Below are 5,820 nucleotides of genomic sequence, written 5' to 3'. Positions count from 1 at the left end.
AAATAGGCAGAACAACATGACATAACGCAACATTATTTTGACTGGGCTCTGATTTACTATTCCGTGGGAGAGGTCACTGTTTTTTTTCCTACATTGGACTAATAGGATGGATGTGTTTTTTCCTAAAGGCGCTTCTACTGTAGGGTGACCAGACGTCCCTGATTTCCGGGGACAGTCCCCGTTTTAGATGGTCTGTCCCTGGCTGAAGCTGTCCCCGGAAAAGTCCCCAATGTTAGAGTAGAGTTTTATGAATGAGAAAAAAAAAATCTCAATAGATTGTTATTACGGTAGCCGGAGACTCCATATGGCAGGGAGTAGAAAGAGCGAGTGAGTGTATTGCACGCAACAACAGCAGTTACGGTAGCCGAAGAAGAGCAGCAGAGCCAACAGCCAATAATAATCAAGGAGAGCAGCGCGCGCTACCAGAAAGAACAACAAGTTGGAAGAGGAGAGCTCGAGTTTTGACCAGCTTCGAAGGGGAGCTGACCTGATAAGGTATGTGTGAATCAACGTGTTTTGTTGGAACTGGGCTAATCCTTGCCCCGTGAACCTTGCTGTGGTTCACGTTAAAATAAAACTAAGCTTTTCTTAACAAACACAAGACCAGAGCACAATGAACAGCCTCAGAACATGCAAACTCCATGCAGAAAGACCCCTGGCTGGGAATCGAACCCAAGACCTTCTTGCTGCAAGGCAACAGTGCTACCAACTGCACCACTGTGTAGCCCCAAACCAAAGAAAACAAATCTAATTTTATTTCTTAAATTGTACATTTTCAGTATGTCATATGTATATTCTAATGTTTTAGGGGGAGATTGAGATGATATTATGTCTCTGTTTTAGATACTGGCAGACTGATAAAAGATGAGACAGGAAGAAAATATTCTGATAGAACTGAACGAATGAGGAAAACAGGAGAACTGATAAAGCTGAAGAGAAACATGAAATATAAACATATTATTATTTATTATCTTTTATATTGCCTTTTAAGTGTTTCTCTTTACAATCACCTGTGGTGTTTCTCAGTTTTTCACATAATCCTTTCTGCTCTTCTATCCAGACCTCTATGATCATGTGGCTCTTCAGACCGAGGAGGGTTTGCAGATCCAGAGATGAGCTCATGTTGGTGGACCTCCTGACCAGAGTTCACTCATCTCAAACACATACAGTGTCCTTACAAATCAGTTACATAACTTTACACACACCTCATGTATTTATGGACACTCATGTGTCCATTCATGCACAACATTCACATGTGGACAAAGTTGTTGGGATCTTCTGTTAATGACTGAAAAACCCACAGTGGCACTGAAACAACTTGAAACCGACAAAAGTAATAAAAGAAAATTTACTGAAAATTAACCAATAAAAATCAGACATTGTTTTTAATTGAGGTTCGACAGAATAAGAAATGACAGACCAAGATGACCACAATTCTTTTAGTTTGATACTGAAAAGATTATTCTGAAACTTAAAGTCCACAGAACTGGAGCCGATATCCCTGGCTGTGGCCGCAGGAAGAAAATGGACAAAATCAAGAGACTTATGATATGAAGGGTTACTAAAGGTCCAGAACACTCCAGAAAGTAAAAGTGAACTCCAAGGTCAATGTGGACGTCATGTGAAATGACCAATGAGGAAAGCAGATCATAAAAAAGTGAGGCTGTAATTTACCACACAGGTTCTGGGAGAAATGAGACAAAAGGTGCATCAGCTCTTTGGTCACAGACACAAACATGCTAGTAAGTTTTAACTAGCATCATTTTAATTGAGTCACAATTTAAAAGCAGTGTCTGACTTTCATCAGTTTGTCAGTGAACAATTTTTTACTATGTTTGTCAGTGTCAAGTTACTTCAGTTACCACTGTGGGCTTTTTGTTCTTTTGTTCATTAACAGAGGTGTTTAGATTGTAGCCTGACAGTTGACCAATCTCAATTAGCACTGACATAACTTTGGGAAGCGTTGTATTTGGGTTTTGGAGGTATATGATTACATCATCTGCAAAAAGGCCAGTTTTGTGTTCTATATGTGCAAAACTGACACCCTTTATCCCATCATCCTCTCTAATGGCCTGTGCCAAGGGTTCAATTAATTAATATTGCAAAAAGCGACAACATCCCTGGCAGGTTCCTCTCATCTGCTTTTCATCTCCGCCCCTAGTGCTTCTTTCGAGTCTCCGCCCGTAGTGCTCCTCCTGAATTTCCTAGTCCCTCCTCGTTCCCTAGTGTTTTCAGTGGTCCCTCGTCATCCCCTAGTGTTATTTTGTCACTCCCTTGTGCCCTTCCTGAGTCTCCTCCCCATAGTGTTCCTTCCGAATTCCCTCCTGTTAGTGTTTCCTTCAAATCTCCTTCCCCTAGTGACCCTTCGTTACCACTTAGTGTTCCCCATGTATCCTTGTCGCCCCCAAGTGCTTCCCTTGAGTTTTCTCCCTCTAGTGTTCCCTCGTCTTCTCCTCCTGTCACTCGTCCCGAGTTCAGCCTCCTAGTGTCCCTCCCGAGTCCCTGCCTTTCAGTGGCCCCAGAGCTCCGGCGCCGCCTCCTGTGGCCCGGCCCTTGCGCCAACGTCGCCCGCCGGACCCGCCTCCTGTGGCCCTGTCCCCTAGGCCAAGGACATCCACCGGACCTTCCCCTTGGGTCTCGCCTCCTGCTCTGTGAACTCCCACATCGGCCCGCCCCCTTTCCCTTCGCCCATTGTAGATGGTTTGTTTTTGGTTGTTTTTGGACTGTTGGCCCTTCCTATGCCTCCGCCCACTCTGTTGGGTTGTTTTTTGTTGTTTTGGACTCTGGCCCCCCGTCCAGCGCCCCTCCGCCCACCCTTGTTGTGTTTTTGTTCAGACTTGTTTTTGGGCGTCTGGTAGCCACCCTTGAGTGGGGTGGGGGGTAATGTCAGGATCTGTTCCTTTTCTGTGTTTATTTTGAGTTTCTGTGTCTCTGTGTTGTCCTGTCTCCCCTTGATTGTTCTCAAGTGTTTCTTGTCTCCTTGATTTCCCTCTGTGTATTTAACCCCACCTGTGTTCTTTGTTCCTCGTCGGGTCCTCATCATGTTTGTCTAGTCTGTCTGTGTCACCAGTTGTGAGCATTTGCCCTGCGCTCCTTTGTGCTGCCTAGTATTTTGGATTTTGATTTTCATTAAACCATCTTATTCATCTCTACCTGGGTCTGCTGCCTCTGCCTCACCACCAAATCATGACAATTACATGGTCTTTGCTAAAGAAACTCCCTCCCCAGCTAGACCATTGGCGGGAAGTCGTGGAGGAGATTAACTCTATGGAAAAACTGACATATCTTTTAGTTATAAAAGGACATTCTTACAACAAGCGCTGGTCTAAATGGCTAATATACAAGAGCAAGGAAGCATAACTAGGTGTAACATCTTGTAATGTTTTTTCTTTCTTCCTATTTATCTGTGTATCAGTGCCCCAAGTCTCTGTGTGTGTTGTATGTTTCATTGTAATGAAAAATGTTTAAAGAAGAGTATAAAAAAAGTAACTTTTCAACAAGACATAGAGACTTGTTTTAGGCCAATCATTCCTTAATGTAGATGAAAAAGCTCTAGTTCCACTAGTGAGGTTACCTAGCAACGCCCGCCATGCCCAGCCCGTAACCTAGCAACCCAGTTCTAGTTCCACTGACAGATTATTTCACTACTGACATGGGAAAATGTCTTGATATAAGTTTATTTATCTCCCACTGGAGCTAATATTTTTCATCAATATTAAGGAATTGTTTTCTTATCTTGTTTAAAGGTTACTTCTAAGTTATTTTATCTTGTTTAAAGCGTGCTAAGATATTTGCACAAGGGATAAGACTAAAAATATTTGGTAAGATGTGTTTTTCGCTTTGTGTTTATTTGGCTAAATCATTTCAGCCAAATAAATGTGGAACTCTGAAACTTGAGCTGGGAATATTTTAATAAAAGAAATTGTAGAAATACAGTGACATTTAAATATTTGTAAATAAACCAAAGAAAAACAATCATCTTCTAAATTTGTCATAAGGGGAAAATCGGGGCAAAAAATTGTGTAGTGTGAACTATTCCAGCAGATGTCTGATATGCCCATTTTCTCTATTTAAATCTAACAATTATACTTCATAATCTGTACACAGATTATGAAGTATACAGACTTCATAATCTGCACTCTTGGTTGAATGCAGAATTTATTTCCACTTTGGCTTTATGTTGTTTATTTTTAATTCAAGAACAGTTTTTGTTAATGGACACTGAGAATCCTGTCGTGATCTGTGTTTTTTCTGTGTTTATTTTGAGTTTTTCTGAGTCTCAGTGTTGTTCTGTCTCCCCTTGATTGTTTCCCAGGTGTGACTCGTTTCCTTGATTACCCTCTGTGTATTTAATCCCACCTGTGTCCTTTGTACTCTGTGGGGTCCTCGTCTGATGTCTAAGCAGTCGTGTGCTGTCGTTTGTCCTTCGTACGTCCTTCGTACGTCCTTCGTACGTCCTTCGTACGTCCTTCAAATCAAATCAAATCAAATCAAACTTTATTTGTATAGCACATTTCAGCAGCAAGGCATTTCAAAGTGCTTTACATCAAATCAAACACAAAATACAATGCAACATAGAATCAACATTAAAAACACAACATCAATAAATTTGCAATTGATTACGTTTCGAATACAACTCTAAACAAGTGGGTTTTTAGTTGAGATTTAAAGGAAGTCAGTGTTTCAGCTGTTTTACAGTTTTCTGGAAGTTTGTTCCAGATTTTCGGTGCATAGATGCTAAATGCTGCTTCTCCTCGTTTGGTTCTGGTTCTGGGGATGCAGAGCAGACTAGAACCAGAAGACCTGAGAGGTCTGGAAGGTTGATACAACAGCAGCAGATCTTTAATGTATTGCGGTGCTAAACCATTCAGTGATTTATAAACTAACAACAGTATTTTAAAGTCTATTCTTTGAGCTACAGGGAGCCAGTGGAGAGACTTTAAAACTGGTGTTATGTGCTCTATCTTCCTGGTTTTAGTGAGAACACGAGCAGCATTCTGGATCAGCTGCAGCTGTTTGATTGATTTGTTGGACAGACCTGTGAAGACGCCGTTACAATAATCAATACGACTGAAGATAAACGCATGGATGAGTTTCTCTAGATCTGGCTGAGACATTAGTCCTTTAATCCTGGAAATGTTCTTCAGGTGATAGAAGGCCGTCTTTGTAACTGTCTTTACGTGGCTCTGAAGGTTCAGGTCAGAGTCCATCACTACTCCCAGGTTTCTGGCCTGATCACTGGTTTTTAGTTGTAATAACTGAAGCTGTGCACTGACTCTAGATCGTTCCTCTTTAGGTCCAAAAATAATAACTTCAGTTTTGTTTTTGTTCAGCTGGAGGAAGTTTTGGCACATCCACACATTTATCTGTTCTAAGCATCTGTTCAGCGATTGGATGGGTTCTGAGTCTCCTGGTGACATCGTAATGTAGAGCTGTGTGTCATCTGCATAGTTATGGTAGCTAATATTATTTCCTGTTATAACCTGAGCTAGTGGAAGCATATAGATATTGAATAAGAGGGGTCCTAGGATTGAACCTTTGGGTACCCCACATGTGACCTTTGACCTCTTTGATGAGAAGTTTTCAATTGAAACAAAGAAATCCCTGTTCTTTATGTAAGATTCAAACCAGTTAAGCACTGGACCGGAGAGTCCGACCCAACTCTCCAGTCGATTCAGTAGTATGTCATGGTCCACAGTGTCAAAAGCAGCACTGAGGTCCAACAGAACCAGCACTGTGGTTCTCCCACAGTCCATATTTATATGGATGTCATTGAACACTTTTACGAGGGCAGTTTCTGTGCTGTGGTGAGACCGGAAA

Source organism: Gambusia affinis, linkage group LG14 (assembly GCF_019740435.1).
Source record: "Gambusia affinis linkage group LG14, SWU_Gaff_1.0, whole genome shotgun sequence".
Taxonomy (NCBI): Eukaryota; Metazoa; Chordata; class Actinopteri; order Cyprinodontiformes; family Poeciliidae; genus Gambusia; species Gambusia affinis.
Note: the sequence above shows the minus strand (reverse complement) of the source record.